The sequence below is a fragment of the Cetorhinus maximus genome, chromosome 21 (genome assembly GCF_964194155.1).
Source record: "Cetorhinus maximus chromosome 21, sCetMax3.hap1.1, whole genome shotgun sequence".
In the NCBI taxonomy this organism is placed as follows: Eukaryota; Metazoa; Chordata; class Chondrichthyes; order Lamniformes; family Cetorhinidae; genus Cetorhinus; species Cetorhinus maximus.
Window position 1 is genome coordinate 91,869,387 of NC_135899.1, and position 20,741 is coordinate 91,890,127.

The 20,741-nt window shown below is 40.5% G+C and overlaps 1 protein-coding gene across 6 annotated transcripts in view; it reads right to left on the bottom strand.

Moving 5' to 3' along the window:
- Positions 1-253: 253 nt before the first annotated feature.
- ahdc1 (AT hook, DNA binding motif, containing 1) overlaps positions 254-20,741 on the bottom strand; it is a 191,634-nt gene continuing 171,146 nt past the window's right edge. For 4 of the 6 annotated variants that reach the window (XM_078567457.1, XM_078567454.1, XM_078567458.1 and 1 more), the window contains 2 exons: positions 9,997-10,346; positions 3,992-9,591 (listed from right to left, as the gene is read on the bottom strand). The gene's annotated coding sequence lies outside the window, so the exon portion shown is untranslated. Of the gene's footprint in view, positions 270-3,991; positions 9,592-9,996; positions 10,347-20,741 lie in introns of those variants that run through there. The other 2 variants (XM_078567455.1, XM_078567456.1) reach the window with 2 other exon arrangements.

Here is a 20,741-nt window from a genome sequence, read left to right on the forward strand (position 1 = left end):
ATGGGAGGCACAAACATGGAATTATTTTTAAATAATAGTTGGGATTTGTATTGGGGAAACCAAGAAGGCCTTTCCTGATGGATGAACTAAAAGGGGTGAAGAGAACCTCCTCGTCTGAATCTATCTTGTGATTTGATTCAATGGGAAGAGAAAAGGAAGCAAGGCAGCTGGATAAGAGAAAATTACATCTTTGGCAGGAAGGCAAAGACCACAGTTCCACTTCTCAAAAGGACAATGCTTCCTTCCAGTTTTCCCAATTCACAAGACAACTGTAGAGAACAATAAAGATGCATACATGAAGACAAAAGCCAAGAAACAGAAATGGGTATCATCAAAATAATTGCTCATTCAGAAAGGGGAGGCCTATAAATTGTGCAACAAAATTACATTACAGATAGAAAAATTAAAAACTCCTAAATATCATAATATGAAGGATTCATTAAAACATTAAGAAATTTATTGCCGGTAATTTATGTGAATTTATCAGTCGCTCTTGGGAACCAATTGAGCAGATGCCCAAAGCCAAAGGATAAGAGCCAACTATTTGAAAATAGTCTTCACATATTCATGTTCAGTACGTTTTAAATTGGCAGTCATTCCTGTTGTTTTAAGATGTAATGCATTTATCTATCAATAGATGTCACCAGTGCACATTTTAATCAAGATCAATAATTGTCATTTGTAGATGCAAATGCTAATCAGAAAAAATCCCAACCAGAGGGTTCTCTTTCATATTCTTGATTTTATTTTATTTTGAAGAAAACAAACCATTTTTTAAAAACTCTTTATCCATTTATCCCATCGATCATCGTCCAATTGTGGCTTATTTCCAGGGACGTGTCTTCATCCAGGACAGAGTAAACTGTAACAACGTCCTAACTGCAAAATGAACAGCCAGTTTGAGTAATAGTTCCCATTAGGAATGGTGGAAAATCTAAATTTTCTTCCTTGTCCCAACAAGAGATATATAAAAACTTGATTTACGTATGAATTTCAATTGTGGCATCGAACCAAGAACTAATTAAACTCTGTGAATGAGCAATGGGATCCCTGGGGCAAATTGATAATCTTATGGCTCAGAATCAAGTACTTCACCACCACTTCAGCTTGAACTTGCCTTTTCAGAAGGCATTTCATATACTAGCTCATCTGCTGTTTACACTATCCATAAACAATTCAGTGGCATATATTGTTACACAGTTCAGCTGCTTTTTTTTTCCCTTTTAGATGCCAGGAATTTTTGGTTCCTGTGTTTCAGCCTTACAGGTGAGCACCAGTTTCCAGAAAGGTTTCCATTTGCCCTAACAGCTGTGTAAAATCAATAGTTTGCCTGAGTAATGAATAAACATCATGTTTTAGATTATTTTAGCCAACGGTTCCCTCCTGTGTGTTCAAGGGTCTCTTTTATTCTTTCTTAGATCGCAATATGACGTTAGACTAAATGTTGGGTGGAATCGTCCCAGATTTGCACCAAGTACAGTAGTGGGCGGGAAAATAGTCGTTTCACCAGCCAGCCGCGATGGCGGGTTTTCGCATCGTATTGTCCCATTGCTGCCTCGTTAATTATGCAGCCACGGGAAACGCGCCGTCTCACTGGCGGGCGGCCACCGATTTGCCCACCATGTCGTTACCTCGCCGCTTCCTCACGCAGGGTGCTATATCTAAACTGCAGCCGCACGCACACTTCTCAATGCTTGCAGCCCAGGAGGGCACCGGTGAAGACATGGCCCCAAAAGCTAAAGAGTGCAGCCCCCCCCCCAATTCAGTGACACATCCCTGGGACGACTTCTGGGCACCGTGGAAGCCCACTGTGATGTCCTCCAGCCTCAATCTGGCCGTAGGGGGCCCATCAGTCTCACCACTGCGGCTTGGGAGGCGGTGGCAGAGGTGGTCAGTACCAATGCTGCACACAAGATGTCAACCGTCCAGTGCAGAAAACAGGCGAACGATCTCATCCGTGCCGCCAGGGTAAGGCGGTCATCATATCACTCAAAACTCACACACTCACAAGGCCATTGGCCATCTCATATTCATTGCCTGTCACTCATTTCCAGCTCAAGGGACAGCACCACCCACTCTCTCACAAATACACTCACATTACCATCTGGTCTCATCTCCTCTGGAGTCTGTCTCCTCAGCCCTCACCATCTTGAGGCTACTTGCACAGATCAACATTTGCCCCCACACACACTCTGGGATACCCAACTTCACTAGTACAGCCCTTGCCCTGCAGCCTCTTCCCTTGCCTGAGGCCACTGCTCCCCCTTCCCTAAGCAAACCCTAGCCCTGCAGCCATTGAAAAGCCACCCCTGCCTTACGGCTGGTCTGGTAGGTAGAGACCTTCCCGTGAGCCCCCCTAAAAGTGATGTGGTGCTGTCTGTGAAGCCTGGCCCTGAGACAGCGAGTGCTGCCTGAAGAAGGTAAGCAAACAAATCTTGAAGTTCTGAGCGAAATGCAGCTCACTAGACGCACATCGCTTATGCACAGTTGTGAAACACGTCGGTGTGATGTGCCCGGATGATCCAGTCTTGGGGGGTGTGGGATGATTCCAGCCAGCAGGGCTTCTAATGAGATGCTGAAGTATTGAAATGAGGTTCCCAATATGCGGCGGAGGGAAATGTGGCCCTGCCATCGGTGGGTGACGCGGACGATTGCAAACAGGTTTCATGACGGCATGAAACCGATTTTTGGCCTTCTCGCCATATTATACCCCCCCACTTCTCCGCCCGCTATGACGTCCGATGCCAATGGGGCTGGAAAATTCCAGCTGCTGTCTTAGGCTTCAACAGCCAAGCAAGTTTATTTCAAAAATGAAAGAACAAGTAAATGGTAGCAGTAACAAAACATGCACATTTACAGTCGTGTTTTTTAGGCTTGTAATAGAAAATAATAGTAATAATACACCTACAACATTAAACTAAAAGTAATTTTCTTACACAACAATTTTTTTTGTAAATACAGAAATTGTCCGGCCTAACCAAGTGTCTTCATAGGCTCCAGGTAGACAAACTGATCTGAAAGAAGACAGGCTAATAAATAATTTCAAGATAATGAAGGGGGCCGATTGATGCTAAATACCTTTCTTAAAAGGAGCTGTCAATCCAAAGTATATTTCAACAGATCACATATGATGTTTGTATTTGAATTGAAGGCTTGTCTCCTCCTGTGCACACAGTCTTTTTAAACCAACTGATAAAACTGGCGTTACAAATGTATGAAGTTAAACTGACACAGAATTTCACAGAAAAGGGTGAGCTTGTTTTTAAACCCCTTATGCACATTGGCAGGAATGAGCAAGCTAATATTCTGCTAAATCTGAAGCAGGGGAAAAAAAATCTTCATTTAGTCAAAGGTGATGCTCGTAAACATGTTGAGGGAACCAAACTACCTGGCCAGGGGACTGTTTTAAGGGAGGTTGTTAGCAGTCAATAGAATGTAAAGAAATTAGTGGAAGGACTAAGGAATGCTCGAAAATTCCAACGCTGCACGGTGACACAAAATGCATCCACTAAAATCTGGAATGGCCAAATTCACTCAGCACCCTTACAGCTGTTAGACAAAGGAGACATTGGCAGATTCAAATCTACAATTTTAAATAGAAAAGACTGGTCTGGCTTCCGCATTTTCATCTGGTTCATTAAAGTTACGGAATAACTAATTTATAATGTATGCACACACGTCAAAAACCTTTTCTGATGCAGCACACTCAGAAGAGTTAAATTATATTTTAGCCAAAGCATTTCAATCCTGTCTTTGTTACCAATGATGCAAAGATGCTGATGGAAGACAACGAATCAAGTACAATCAACAATTGAAGCATGTGTACCAGTCTGTGTAAAGATTTACCAGTCTTCTGGTATTAAAAAAAGTGATAAGCAAGAGGATGCTGACTGTTGTGTAACTGTAAAGCCTGTTGATGTTTATCTTCCTGTAGCAGGCTAGGGAATTTAGTCATTCTCAGCTGGTCTAGCAATATACAGAAGACAAAACATTCAACGAATCTGTTTCTTTATTAACAATGGTGAAAATAATAGACATAAAGGTACATATAGATGAAGGCTAAATTGAATGGTTTTGACCAAGAACAACTTATTGCCCTTTTGAGTTTTTAACTTGATTGTCAAAGCATGAGGAGTTACAGCAAAGAATCACTTTTCTCAGCGGATACTTAACCCATTCCTCCCATGGCTGGTACAACACTTGCTTATTATATTTTTCATCCAACTCTATTATCCAGAACTCCCCCTCTCTCAAACAGTCAACAGGCTAAACACAAGGTGGTTAACTGCTTATTATTGACCTGCGTCTCTTTCCTTGGTACTTTATAGTATTTCTGTCTGTCCAGAAGACTGTTCGCTCTGTTCTGTGTATCAATGTAAAACCGGTGTTCTGAACATATGAAGAAATAAAAATTCACGATTCCAAACCCCTGTAACATTTGCCTGCTCACTGTAAGAGCAATGATACTGTTTGAGAGATACTCCGAGTTTCTGTATAATTTTTATCTTTAGCACCAGGAAATTGTTAAAAAGACTTGTTTCGATAATTTTGCTCGGAATGAGATTAACCCTTTACACTCCAAGTCCTGGATTGATTTAGAATCGCTGGATTTATTTTTAAATGTTAAGAATGTTGTAAACTTGTTTTCCAAAACTTTCCCACATTTATCTCCACGGAGGTTGATCCTGTTAGTAACAATGGTTTCCTATGGGGTGTAGTTTTGCGATCGGAGAAACAACTTGCATCACTGGAAAAGACAATTCTTTTATCAGCTAGAATTCCGCTAGTGCAAGAAAGAAAATCTTTTAGCCATTTTTTTTTCTGTTTAGTCAGTTCGTTTATACACAGAGGTTGTCTCATATATTTGCAATATTAACATACCTTTACTCCACTTAAGAGGCTGTGTGAACATTCCAGGTTGATTTTCCTTCGTGAAGTTATGGAAAACTCTGCGACAGTATCCACAGAACATGTAATCAAGTAGGCGGGTGCTAGCACCTCCAAGAACTTTACAGCCAAAACATCTTTATAACTCAGGGACCCATCTTGTGCCGTTCAGTTTTCTATTCCACTTCTTGCTACAAGCTGAAGTGGATTGAGGTTTACAGCAGTAGAGTAATTCCTTGCTTAATGTTATAGATGCATTCCTGAAAGTGCAACTTTAAATTACACAACTTTAAGTAAATCAGATTTTCCCTTTACAACCAATGTAAAAGCTGTAGTTAGGTTCTGAAAGACCTTTCCAGTAAGATGAAAACATTAAAACATTATACCCTATAAGATGAAATACTATACATTCCTATATAGGTAAATGAAATAACTTATAAAATCAAATAAATTAAAAAATAATTAAAGAAATATGCTAGCTTTTCCTACTTGCCTCTCGCTCACCACCTCTCCCACTTCCCAGCTCTCTCCCACTCACTGGCCTTTCCACTCCCACGCTCCGTTACCATCTCCCAAACCCTCACCATGAGTGCAGGCTCTGGAGAGGGGCGGTGAGAGGGAGGGAGCGAGGCATGCTACAAGCAGGAGGGTTTGGGGGAAGGGAACAGTGAGCGGGAGGGTCAGGGAGCGGGAGAGGAGAGGCCAAAATGGTGCAAATTGGGTCACACAAAGCTACGCTGACCCCGGCACAAAATAACGCTAAAGCAGAAGCCCGACACTAAGTGGACGCACCAGTCCCATTATATCTACGATGCTCAATTGGAGTGATGCTGAATGAGGCAACTTAAAATGAGGACTTAACTGCATTTCATAGGCTGCAGCAGAAGGCTTTCTCGATAAGCAATTTGTAGAGAGAAACTGAGACAGCTACAGATAGTGACTTGCACGAGGCCTGGGAGATCTTAACCCTTGGCCCTGATTTATGTACCCCATTCGGACTCCTACCTGAAGCCAGGAATCAAAGTTGATGGCTGGGGGGGGCGGGGGGTATGAGGGTGAAGGCACTGCATCTACTGGGGCCCATCCAAACAGGTCTGCCGGGTATGCAACAATATTGGTGAAGCCCAAGAGTCCGTGACTGGGTGAAAAGGGGTGGGCAAGAAAGGCCCTAAAGTATTCATGTCGGGCCAGGAGGAACAAATCCTGCACCTCCTGGCCTGTAAGAAACATTTAAATATTTGAAAAAAAAATACCAAAGTTTCCTTTCACCAGGGTCCATGCTGCCACCTGTTTTTACTGACAGGCAGATAGTGTGATTCTTAGTCTGGTCCACCGTGGTTAAAATGGCATGTATGTTCAGATGATGTAATTGGGACTGACACAATCCTTTAAATCAGCACTCTGCTGGCTTCTCGTGGCTGAATCCCAGTAAGTAAAAATGGAGAGGGAACACGTTGGGAATGTGGCACAAATAATTTCTCCACCCCCTTTATCCTCCCCACCCCACAACGCTCTCACTGGAGTTAGGGTGCAAGTTAAACCCAGCTCTACAATTTTCAGTTCATAAGTGACTGCTGATGGAAACTGTTGGTCTAATCGTTTACTTGAGGAAATGTGTTGAGTAAAGCCTGTGTTGCAGCAGCTATTTCAAGTAAAAAGAGGTTTTTTTTTAAATAACTATGGTCGACACCAAACTTGAACAGCTGCTGAGCTGCATTTCAGAGCATTTACACAGCACTCCTGTTGAGGGTTCATTCTTAACCAAATAAAAATGAGGAAAAATATAATTTATACTCTTAACAGAAACACACAGTATTATCAGAAATTCAATTACGTACCATTTCCCTTCCGGGGAAATAAAATTTTAAGTATTTAATTTATAAAATTTAAATATTTAATTTATGGCTTTTAGTTGAAAACAGTAGAGAAGGTTACTTCATCGCATCAACATCCACAAAGAAACAGTTTCTTCATTTAACAATTTATGGTCGTGACATAAATTTATCTTATTTCCCAGCCAAAAGAAGATCTACAAATAATAATCTACAGGTCTGAAACTTTGCAATGAGTTTTAATAAGTACTTGAAATGTTTGTTTTTAAATGCTAACCAATTAATAGTATGGGTAAATTGACGATTAAAATTATTTTCCACGGTGTTGAAATTGAAGAAAGGATTGCAAGAGGGCCTCGGGATGTTTTATGTTAAAGGCACTACATAAATATTTATAAAATTTTTACTGATAGATTTATTGTTTGCACCTAATACAGAATTATTAGAATAATTCTGTGCTTTTAACTTTTTTCATCATTAAAAGAGAAACTCCGTTCAGGCAGATCTGCACACAGGTTAGCAATGGCTTAAATCTTTACTGGAATATTCATCTTTGAGTAATATTTCCTATAAACCACTCATCAAAATTAGGAGGAGAGCCTCTGAGTAATACTTAACAAAAGGCTGGAATTTAATAGGAGGGAAGCTTTCAAAGATTCAAAATGTTACACCCTAAGGCAACTCCAAATCATGATTGGCCTAACTCTCTCTCTTCCTGCATCCCCACAGTGCAGCAAAAAAGCCATTTGGTAAAGTAATAGGTTCAAGCTAATCCTTTCTGGTCACCCACATTAGTTGAAAAAAAGATCTGACAAAAGCATCATAATTAGAAAACTTATACAGTTTAGGAATTGCTAAATAAAAAAGAGACATGCTGTCAAAACTTTTTTGTCTTGCACTCATCAGGACAGAATGGCAAGAACACTAAATCTGAAAGGGAACACCAAATATAAACCGCATGAGAAAAGGGATCCGATTGGTTGGCAAGTGAATTCTGATTGGTTGAGGTGGTGCCATGGAGAAGGGAATGAATTTAAACAAAGGTTTGGGGGTAACTGTTCCCTGGTTCATTCTCCATTCTCAGTTATTGATTTAATGATAAATTTTTTCACCTTTTTAAAATTATTGTCCCATGGACTTAGATGGCAAATTACTAATTTCTACTGATGTTTTATCGGCTGATGTACCGCCGACTTAAGGCCAACTACATCAATGGGCATATCAGGGGGGTGCGATTCTGCCAGAACCGAGGAAATGATCATCTTTCCCATCATCTTATTCTGTTGAGAAACATCAGATCATTCGCGAGAAGTACAGAGTCCATAGCTGGAGAATGGCTAAGATGCAACTTTCTACACACCAATGATTTACTGCCATGCACAATGGCACTATACTAGCGCTAAGTAACAAGACAAAGTAATAGTTACCAAGCTTAAAATCAGCTGGAATTAATTTCTATTAGTCAGCCAGAGTGGCACAGGGATACTGTAATTAATAGATCAGCAAAACAGAGAGAGAAAAAAAAATCTACAAAATGTTCCAGCAGCTGATTCTCTGCCAGCACAGGGCTCAGGATTTTCAGCTCAGAACCTCACAACCAACCTCCAAAATTAAGGGCCCTGTGAAGCAGAACTGACCAAATCAACCGCAAAAATATCTACATGTCAACCATGGAAAAGCCCTGAAGGGAATAATTTTTGACTCTTGAGAACTTAGGTCTTCTTTTCAAATTGCAGATGGAATTAATGACATCAGCGTGGTGTCAGCATCCACACAGGACACGTGACTGGTGATCATACTTCCTTCTTAAGTAGGCCACGATAGCTGTGATGGTTTAAGTGATGAAGACCATTGGATAAGCTCAGTGACAGCAGCAACTGTCCACGCCTTACATTCCACACTTGATGATGCTAATATAGGTAAGTACAAGTTATGCTCCAATCACTGGAGAAAGATGTGATTCTTGTCTTGGATACGGTCAATAGAGGGCTGTGCACGGATGTTATTTATTGTGCGTGTACGCAAAAATGTAAATCTTGAAAAGACAAGGGAAGAAGGGGTGAAGCAAGGAGAAAAGCTCATCTATGGTAATGCTGGTCTGTATTTTATGCGGACTGAACTAAACACAATCAGGCAGTCACTGAGTACAACTTCAAGAACACATAATGTGAAGACGATTTGTTTAAAAAATGGTTAAAAATGTTCATATTTTTTCACACAAACCACTCAATAAACAGATCAAATCAGGCAAGTCAACAGAAATGACACCCTGAGCTTATTATCATCTGTACTCCGAAATTCATCATATAATACTGCATCTTACAAATAAAAAGTCCATACGAAATTGTTTTACAAAGATATATCTTTGGGTGCACACTGCATGAAGGCAAAAAAATGTGCTAAAAACCAACCTTGCAACCTCACAACAATCACTACAGGTAGGTACAGAATACAATAAAAACACATCTTAAATAAAACATTATATACATTAAATACGTTATAACCTTTTCTGTCATTCCTCAGGCAAACATTTCAGTGCATATTTGAAGCACTAGCTATATCGATATAAAGAATTTACAGATACATTTGTACAGTAACATGAACTGCTGGTGCCCTGATGACACATCTACTCCATCCTTGGTTAAATACTGTTTATAAAAAACTGTACATTTTAGTCTTTAAAAAAAACATATGTATTTATAATAACACAACATGTATTGTCACTGCATAATGAGGTGACAAAAAATGGATCAAGAGCTGTTGACAGCATTGCAATTTCAGCGATCTTTGCTAACTCCAAGCAATTATAGAGCTGCCAAAATGCACACTGTATGGCATATCAGTACCATGTTTCTTGTGCGGGTCTTGTACTCTGAAGGAAAAATGAGTGAAGAATTAGTGTGATTCTTTTCCCTAATTATCCCTAATTTTGCCGCTGCTGTCATCAAAAATGTACTGTGCATTTCCTTTTCCCGTCAAGTACCCAGGTTAAGGACAAACCTTTTTAAATGGCATTTAGAACTTCTAACTTAGAGACAGCAAGCTCACTGATACTTTTGTGGTAAAAAATAAGCTCTAGAGACAATGAGGAATGGCGTTTTAGCAAAAAAAAAATGTCGGTGACAATTTTACAGTATCTTAAATGGAATACATGTTAGAAAGCTTTATACAGTGCACTTTTAGATTTCGAAAGAGGAACCATACGGTTTCGAAAGCATTAAAATGAAAGATCACAAAATCAGAAGTTATATTTACACTGTACAAACATTATACGTACCAGCTGAATAAGTGCATCCAAGAACCTCATTTTTGTAGCTGTCTAAAAGATGGATTGTGTATGAGAGAAGAGTCAGCATTTTGCAGCCAGTTTTTCATATTTTTTTCAAATGTGAATATAGCAACAGCTTCTTCACTGCAGTTCTCAAAGTGCAATTCCTCTGTCTGCATCCTTCTGCTCACCTTCCCACAATTCTCTGTGATTGTCTCTGCAGGAGTCCATCTTATAGTACTCTTTAAAGCCGAAATGCAGTTTTCCTGAATAAGTCAGTTCACAACAAAACTCTCCAATGAATTCATGCAGACTATGTGCGTTCCTAATTGCTCCACAAAACCCTTGATCCAATCATCCTGAAAAAATTAATGATTTTACTGTATAGCACAGTGTCCCATGACAGGAAAAACAGCAAGTTCACAGTTTTCAAAAGTTGCACACATCTAATGCTACATTCTGCTATAACAATAATAGGATAAATATTAAAAAAAAACAGACTTGCATTTATATGTCTTTCATGCCTACTGGATGTCTCAAAGGGCTCTGCAGTCAATGAAGTACTTCAGAAATGCAGCAGCCAATTTGTGCACAGCAAGTTCCACAAACAACAATGTAACAGTTAGCAGATAATCTGTTTTTTTGAAATGGTACTTTGGAATCTTTTATGTCCACCTGAGGGGGCAGATGGGGTCATGGTTTAATTTCTCATCTGAAAAGACAGCACTGCTGCATTCTCTCAATAATGCACTAGAGTGTCAGCCTTGGTTTTTATACTCAAGACCTGGAACGGGGATTGAACCTGGAACCTTCTGACTCAGAGGTGAGAATGCTGCTAACTGAGCCACAGCTGACACTTATTGTAACATAAATATTTAACATGAATATATTGACAGAATTAATTGAAAAGTTTAACCACTTCTATCCTTCAAAGGAAATCTGTGATAAATGTGAACTGTTCAGTCCAAATGGTCTGGAACTGCTTTAGGGCTCAAGTCACAAGTACATTACTTATATTTATTCATATTGAGTTAATTTCTGCCTCTCCTCCCACCATGACTATTGAATGTTAACTTACAATCACTTCTGCGCAGCAATTTTCCAATAACGTTTCCTTGGTTCCAAAAATATACCCTCAGGTATGTAGAGCCCAACATCACTGCCAACATCAAGTTAAATAGTTCCTAAAATGTCCAGTTCTAACTGCCAGCAGCAAAGCTGTAATTTATCACGATTTAAACTGAAATTGCTGTTATTGGTTCGAGAACTTTGGAAACACTGTTGAGGTTGTTTTTGGCTCCACAGAGTGGAAGAGAGTTCATTCAATTAGCCAGAACATGGCGGCAGGTCTAATTATCCTTTACTGAAAAAGTTATTTTGCATAGGTTCTGAAATGGCATGTCAGCTTAATTAAAAATACACGGGAGGAGGAGGAAACAGTTGTCAGAATACAGCAGCAAATTTCCTTGCAGGGATATTATAAATGAATGATAGATATGAAAATATTACATTTTCAGTATGGGAACATGATTTAGTAATTTGGCCTCGTCAATTTTGTTACAATGCACTTAATAACTTTTGTTCTAGTTCTATTTGCCCAAATTCACTTTCCTGCACTTACAATGACCAATGTAGCCTTATTAAAGGCTACAAGAAAGATCCGTAGTTTAATCTCAGCTCTTTATCAATGCACAGGTTGATTTATTCTCTTGTACACATGAAGTGCCCCTCCCTAATCATCCAGGAAAAACTAGGGACACAATGCATGGGTAATAATTGGTAGCAATAGACATGTCCTGCTCCACTTTAATGCTGAATTATGAAGCAGATTCAGCTTTCTATCCATGAAGATAATACTTTTAGAGTACATCATTTTCTATTGGGTAGTTTTATACCACACAGATACATAATATATTTCATTGCCACAGTAAAATTATATGGTCAGTCTTCCTTGATCAATTAAGCATTTTGATAACCATGCTATATATACCTCATCAAACCATAATCAGGCTTTTTATTTGTGAGACATCTTGCTGTGTTACGATATTATGGACAATAGTACAGTATTATTTTTAATAAGAAATGTTTAGTTGTTTGTTAATTTAATTTTTATCTTCAAAACAAATACAGCCGTAAATCTTAATTTAAAAATGGTTAGCCATTAAGTACTTTTTCAGAAAATTGTCATCAAGATAATTATGACTTTGTAATAAAAAATTAATTCTCTGCATCATGGGCAATTTAATTTTTTGTTGCAATTCTTAAAGTGGGTTTCCATTGTCTCCTTAACCATGTATCAATTCAAATGTAGCAAAAGTTTAGTTAGAAAGTTCCATGATAGCCAAAAAAATTAACCTCAACAGACATTTGTGCAGTGACAAGTGGGTTAAGAAACAAACAGAAATGGAAGAAATTCAGGTGCCGTCTTCTGTAGTGACCACAAAGCAATGAAACTGCAAAATTTTATACTGATTTATGTAGGGGAAAAAACATTAAGGGCCATAATTTCTCTGTGAATCTCAACAAAAAAAAAATGCGAGTAAGCCTGGAAACACAATGGGTGTAACACAACAAAGGGCTTTTCCTTGATTTTATTGCTGCTTTCGAATCTCGCGCTCCCATGAAAAAAATATATCCACAAAAATAATCTGAAATTTATATCCACTCTTAAACTAAGAAGGGAACTGAAGTTCTGTTGCATTGTACATCCACCATAGGATAATTCAGCATGGGATAGTTGTGAATTTACTACTTTGCAACCACAAAGGGTGTCACTGGGTATATGAATGAAGCCATTTATGCACCAAGCAATTATGTAGCATCTCTAAATAGTAAAGGATATTATTCCAATATGCAATATTGTAACCATTGCCAAAAAGTAATGCACAGCAAGGGAGTATGCATGAAGCAATCAAATGTAAACATGATCTTAGAAGGCCTTGCTCCCTGGAAATATAAGCTGTACAGTGCAACCATGGGCGATAATGCTTTTGCACGATCCTTTTACTCTAGCAGTGATCAGGCGCAGCAAATGATCAAATGATGCTTCAGACTGCTTGTGGCGGGGTGGGGAAATCTACAAATGTTCCAGTGAAGCTGTGCAAATCTGTCGTAGTGTGGACATGTTGTACAATCCTGTACATGGGTTGCAGGCTTCTCATCGCAGACTCGGATGAGGATCAGAACCCAGACCTGAAACGCCAGGAGGACAAGTTGTGCGGGAACCACCAATAATAGATAGGCTGATGAAGACAGGTGCGAGAGGAAATGGAAATCATTTCCAAGGGCTTTGTGGGTTCTGACAGCGGCCACCATGTTGGGTACATTGATAAACAGGAAACTGTCTGGTGATTTCCCTGTTTAATTTTGCTGAAGAACTATGTCGTTCCAGTTTGCTTTATGTTTGAAAAAATCATTTTCTAGAGAGATATAATTTTACTCAGTGAAAAAAGCTCATGTGCAATCTGTCATGTATTTTCTATGACGTTTGCATCTTTTACTGCTGCTGCTGAAGGTGTAATTTTTTTTATTTGTTCATGGGATGTGGGTGTCGCTGGCTAGGCCAGCATTTATTGCCCATTCGTAATTGCCCTTGAGGTGGTGGTGGTGAGCTGCCTTCTTGAACCACTGCAGTCTGTGTGGTGTAGGGTATACCCACAGTGCTGTTAGGGAGGGAGTTCCAGGATTTTGGCCCAGTGACAATGAAGGAATAGTGATATAGTTCCAAGTCAGAATAGTGAGTGGCTTGGAGGGGAACTTGCAGGTGGTGTTCCATCTATCTGCTGTGTTTGTCCTTCTTGAAGGTAGCAGTTGTGGGTTTGAGAGGTGTTGTCTAAGGAGCCTGAGAGAGTTCCTGGCGGTGGCTTGTTGCTGAGCCAATTGATGAGATGCCTGTGATTCACGTGACCCAGTCATTGCATCTTGGAATATCTCTGCTAGGTCCAGAGTATTGCCAGAAGTATTGATGTGGATTCATTGCTCTCTGAGGCAATGCCTGGAGCTATTTCTGCAGCTGGTGGCCCAGAATCGCTGTAATTACCTGAAACCTGCTGCTGTGTTTCTCTACGTATATCATTAATGTAGCTCAAAATTTAATAGTGGACTCTTCAGATCCCTCATACGTGACAACAATTAGTCAGGAGATTTGTGGATCCTATTTTGATGTCAACACCTGTCTCTCTCACCACTGGAGCCCAGCTACAAATGAAAATGAGTCTGGTCCCTGCATATCGTCAGTGAGGATTCTCACGAGGACCACAATTTACACCTACAACATGCAGTGGCTTGAATCACTACACACTAGGACTTGGGAGCTGTGCTGAAGGGAAAGGTGTAAATGAATGGCTGTAAAGCGGCAAGTGAAGAATCTGGAAGTATCATTTTGGGGTGAGGATAAAGAAGGGTTCCAGCATGAACCAGGAAATGGTAATTTTTTTGGGGGCGGTGGGGTGGGGTGTGTGTGTGTGTGTGTGTGTGGGGATGATGGAGGACACGCAAGCATGAATTAAAGGGGAGAAAGAGTGCTCGCTTGAACTGAGGTGTTACGGGGCAAGAGTGCCAATTTAAATGAAAGACGATTGCGGCTTTAACTGGTGGAGGTGAGAAATGCCACTTCAAATATAAAAAAACAAGTACAAGTTTTAACTAGGTTTGGAGGGGAAGAAGAGTTCCAGGTTGAACTGAGGGGGAGAGTAATGCCAGTTTGCATTGGGAGGAGTGATGGAGAAAGAGTTGTCTTGATTAAAGGGCAGGGAATTCTGTTGTACACAATAGGGTTGATTTCAAAGAAAGCAAATTACAGCGGATTCTGTAGATCTGAAATAAAATCAGAAAACGCTGGCAAAACTCAGCAAGTCTGGCAGCATCAGTGGAGAGAGAAACAGAGTCTTCTTCAACTCCAATATTATTGACTCTTCTTCAGAACTTGGGCTCTTCGGAACTTCGGGTTGATTTTAATTCCACCTTCCCAGCGGAAACTGGGCATGTGGGCTGTTAAAAATGAGCATTCAGAAATGACCACTCAGATCCTGACTATTTGCAATGTTACCGTGCAGCACTTTGCAAGCAGATGAGGGGCCCGCCTGAAGCAAGTGTCGTCCAATTATATCAGTGATCCTGATGCAAGTTTAACAGGGGCATGAGCAGGGATGGCACTGTGACATTTTGAACTTTGCTCTATAACTTGGGGCAACTCACAAGGAGCTTTTACCAGACTCCTTCCCTGGTTCCTTAAATGACTGACATCTCTACTCAGCCTACAATGCCAGTGACTTATGCTTCACTCTGTGCAGCCCCATCTTCATTACTAAATAAAGTCTATCTGAGATGTTGCTTGATCCAAGCACTGATAATGATGTTTAGTGCTGTACCACGAAGAATTAGATTCCTCACACTCTGTAAAGGAAGCAGACAAGGCATTATTAGTACCCAAGTATAGCTGAGCATCTTCAATATATGGACTAAGGAACACTTGTGTACAGTGTTCGGACACACTCATGCAACAGTAGAGTGCAAGATTAAGACGGTACATACCTTGGAGCTAGTGATCCTCCAACTTTTTGTAAATCATCACCTTCTACAGCCACCCTCCCTGTTATTGCCACCAGATAGGTGTAGTTAAAGGCTGCTGCTGCAATTGTGGTCCTGTTCCCTTTGTTGCCCTTCTGTTGAGTGCAAGTTTTGCTTTAAACATAAGAGCAGTTGAATTCATAAATGTTTGGACGCATGGAAAGTATCTTAGCAGCACATCCTCTGCCATTCCGGGAGCGTAATGCCATTTGCAATGGCCTGTTTTAAGTTGCACTAAATTCTCCTGAACATTGAGTGACTACAGGTTTTTTCATCCAAGTACAAGTGGACCTCTGTGGCAGGAATCAAAACATAAGCTGTTTTATGTAAAGGCGCTGATTCCAAAGTTGCCTGCGAATCATCAAAATCACAATTAATCAACAGTCAGTTCAATTAATCAATTGAAAATGATGTCCTCTCTCAGGAAATTGCTCAGCTCTCTCAGAAGGCTATATTGACTTCAAGGTTGCCATGTTTCCTGGCAGTAGACCTCAAATGGCAATGACTCTGAAAATAAATACTTTCTGACACGTAACAAAGGGGAGGTGATGTAGTTTTAATACTGTTGGTACATGAGTAGTGGAAGAGCAGTTGGGGATGGGTGCGAAGTTATTTATGAGGGGCTGCATGTCTATGCAATGGGGCAATTAGGATCTGGGACATGGTCACATTAGGAAGATAGTTTTAGAATGTGAAATCATTGGAATGGTGGTGGCAGAGGTCGAGAACATTGAGGATGAGGGCTGCTCGCAGTGGGAGTATTGGAAGTAGATCCTGGTGAATATAAATAACTGAGGGAGGTTGAGAGGTACTGCTGTGAAAAATGGCACAGCCATGTCTTTGCCGATGAATAGGAACTAGACATAATTTAGCACTTTTAAAAAAAATTCTTTCATAGGATGTGAGCGTTGCTGGCAAGGGCAGCATTTACTGCCCTTCCCATTTTACTTTTCATGGTTTAATGCAGCACAAAAAAAGACCATTCAGGCCATCATGCCTCTGTCAGCTCTTTTTAATATCCCCTTATGTGGCTTAGTGTTAAATTTTGATTGGTAATACTCATGTGAAGCCCCTTGGGACATTTTACTACATTAAAGGTGTTATATAAATGCAAGTTTTTTTTTAATATAGGATAGTAAATGTATCCTCTGACTTAACATAGGCAATGCTACTGGAGATCACTAGTAATATATTGGATGTAGTATACAGTTCGTGAAACACTTTTCCACCACCTTACATATGTATTATACTCCTAATTATTGACTTTACCATAACTACCTTGTTTGTGTTTCATGCCTCTATTTATAACGTCCTAGGGTCCTGAATGCTTTTTTAAGAGCTTCTCAACTTGTCCTGCAGCAAAGTAGCTGACAGAAGTAATGCCAGCTCCAAGGTCACATTCAGGACTGTGGTGATGGGTGGTTTTGTCATGGATAGATGGAAAACTGGAGGGAGGCACTGACAGTGAAAAGCTGTAAGATAGATCACAGGAGGGTGGAAAGCACAGGTACTTGGGGTGGGAGCAAGAATGAGCAGAGGTCCAAGAGTGGAGGGGAAGCAGCAAGCAGGAAGGAACAAGAAATTACTGTTGGAGGACGGAGAAAAGGAATCTGTACTGAGGGCAAATGGGTAGAGAGGGATGAAGGTAGTCAATTTGCAATACCCTACCCTTCCTGTCCCAAATAACTGACCAAGGTAATGCTTCATTAAAGTCACAGGGAAGCCCACCCACACCCACCACTGTAATAAAATCACATTAAAAATTCAACACATGGTCACAGTCAAAAATGCAGCTGTTGTAACCAGTGTGCATGACAAAGCGTAGGTTTGTCAGGTTGGATTGAAGGAACAGGGGAAATATCAGAAACTCAGGTTGACATGACAGTTCAGGCAGCAGGAGAACCATCCAGCAACAGACCTAACAGTCAGCTTAAAACAGGTGACACTGTAGAACAGTGTTTCCCAAACGTCTTCCCACCGTGACCCCATTTTGACGTTTCTAAATTGGCGTGACCCCAGACGCCAACAAAAACAAAACAGCAGGAGCATTTAATATTTAATTATTAAAGTTCACACATTAAAGATAAACATACAATACATCACATGCATTTTTAAACTATTTTGTGAAAATGTTATCATATTTACTCATTGGGCCTAATTGTACCGCTCCAGCTTAGAGAAAGAGCATGGTAATGAGAAGTTCTGGAACTTACTGCACAGGGCCTCCTTTCTAGTCCTGCCCCTCACCCCAACCCTCCAAATCGTAGCATGACCTCCCCTCCCCCATTCATTGATCTTCCAGTCAGGGTTCCTGTTGGTTGATGTGACTCCATCACACACGGGGTCACTTGAATGAATAGACTAATTGGGAGGCAAGTATAATGCATATGTAAGGTGTTGGAAAAATGCTTCTGGGACCATATGCTACAGCCAATATATTACTCGTGATCTCCAGTAGCACTGCATATGTTAAGTCAGAGGATACGTTTATTAACCTACATAAACAGCAATTTGCACTTAAGTGGCACTTTCAAGTTGTAAATGTCCAATGTTGCTTTACAGGAATGCTACCAATCAAAATTTGACACTGAGCTGCATAAGGGATATTAGGGCAGATGACCAAAACCTTAGTCAAATAAGGTGTTAAAGAACGTCTTAAAGGAGGAAAGAGAAGTAGAGAGGCAGAGAGGTTTCTCCAGAGCATAGGGTGGGGGCGAGGCCATGGAAAGATCTGAAAATAAGATGAAAATTTTAAAATCAAGGTGTTGCTTGACCGGAAGCCAATGTAGTTCAGCGAGCACAGGGGTGATGGACCAATGGCACTTGGTGGGAGTTAGGGTACAGGCAGCAGTGTTCCTGATAAGTTCAAGTTTAAGGAGGGTAGAAGAGGGGAGGTCTAGAGGTAATGAAGGCTTGGATGAGGGTTTCAGCAGCAGAAGAGCTAAGACAGGGGCAGGGTTAGGTGATTTTATGGAGGTGGAGAAAGGTAGTTGTGGCGATGGCATGCATATATCGAGAAATGGAATTATGGTGATTCAAAGAAATCAAATAAGTTTTTATTGCAGTGCATTGCATTGCATATGTGTTAGATATTTTAAGCTTTGAATTCTGTGACTGCATTTGTTGTGAATCTCCTCCTGGGTAACAATGACCCTGGAAGCCTGACAGTCGGAATCTCTGCCCACCCGAGTGACCGGTGCTTGACCTCTGTGAATATTCCAGGGTCAGCCATAGGCAAATTTTCTTGGGCTCGTAGCAGTACGTCTACCTGCATCAGTGACGGGGTACTGGGTAGGAGGTGGGGTCCTGTGAGGGGAATCAGGGAGAGGGGCTGAGGGACAGGAAAATCATAGTAACTGCAGGACTTGGTAATTGCAGCAGTTTAAAAGGGCTGCAGTTCACAGGGAGAGAGAAGCGCAGAATATTTGGGAATCAAATCAAGCCAGTCCTAGTCACTAGGGTGGGTCCTTCAGCCTTCAAATCCACTTTGCCATCCCAAGCAATGCTTGACACCAGTAAAATGCTGGCCTGACTACCATCCGGAATTGCTGTGGGGCTAATAATGATAAGTATAATGTGTGACATCAGTGCATAATTATGGAGGCTGCTGTCATTGCTGGCAGAAATTTCCATCTATGCAAAAATGAACTGAGACTTGGAATTGAAGGTTCCTGATCCGTTGTATCCCAAGGCCACTGCTGGAGAAGTGGAAAGGGTTTAGAAAATCCTCCCTGATGTGTTGTTTGATAAAGGCTGGAGCATTACAGTACACAGAACAGTACAGCGGAGAATGTGTCATCATACTGCTCTGTTTTAAGTATTGTTGAGGGAAAACAAAATGTAGGTAAAACAGAGAATTGAAAATAAAGCAGATAAAAATGGTAAAGAGAAATTAAACAGATGGGTATCAAAATGTAACTAAAAGTAAGAAATCATATAATTCTTTTACATAATTGCAGAGGTTAATGAAAAAGTGGAATGGGATTTAAAAGAAATTAGTAAGTAATATGCAAAGTACTATATGTGTTTCCATGCAATGTACATATAATGTGTGCAACACTTGTGTACAGTAATTTGTACAATAGTTTCAATATTTATATGAAGCATCTCATTTGTGGATTGAATGAAAATATGCACAGAACTAGTGTTCTGGAAGAAAATTATACTTACACCAGGAATATCAGGCAGAAGATGTGTTCTAAAGCAAAAGGTTAGGGCTTAGTGTTCAAGTAGGAGTTTTGCTTTCAAAGGGGATCGGAGTGTTGCAGCCTGTTTTGTGAAGTTACGTGTGTGACAAGTGGAGATGTGGAAGAGCGTTAGGGCACAAGGGAGGAGGAAAAGAATGGGACTCTGGATGATGAAGAAAAGGTAACTGAATAGGTGGTGAGTTGAGAGTTTAGATTGAGTAAAGAAACGTAAAACAACAAAAGCGAATGTCAAGTTAGTATCTCCAGAGAGTTTGATACTGAGAAGTGACATGAGATGTGAGTAAAGAAGGATAATGAAGGAGCGAATGGTAAGGCAAACAATTTGGAAGATAGTGGGGAGAGGAGTCTTCAGATTTAGAATGGGTTTGAGAACTCCAGTTCAGTTGCAGGAGGGGAGTTAGGTGGCATAGTACAAGTGGGATGGGAAAGAAACCTTTTGACAAATCCAATATTCAATGCAACCCAACAGAACCCCTCTTCTTTGTTCCTCCCTTTCCACTTTCCCACTGCTGCTGAGGCTTACCCCCACCCTTCATGCATAATTAACTTAACTTGAGGTTGTTTTTTGCAGATTGTGTCACATTTGGCCCAGCAACATACGCTTGCCATTACAAAGACAGCCTATTTCCACTTCCGTAACATTGCTTGACTTCACCCTGTCTCAGCTCATCTACTGCTGAAACCTTTTCATGCCTTTGTTAACTCTAGACTCAACTATTCCAACGCCCTCCTGGCTACTTGCCCACATTCTACCCTTCATAAACTTGATGTCATGCAAAACTCTGCCCGTGTCTTAACTTGCAGCAAATCTCACCCCCCACTTTACCCCTCTGCTCACTGATCCACACTCACTCCCAGTCAAGCAATGGTCTAATTTTAAAATTCTCATCCTTGTTTTCGAATCCCTCCACGATTTTGTCCCTATCTCTGTAATCTCCTCCAGCCCCACGAATCTTAAAGGTATCTGCATTCCTCTCA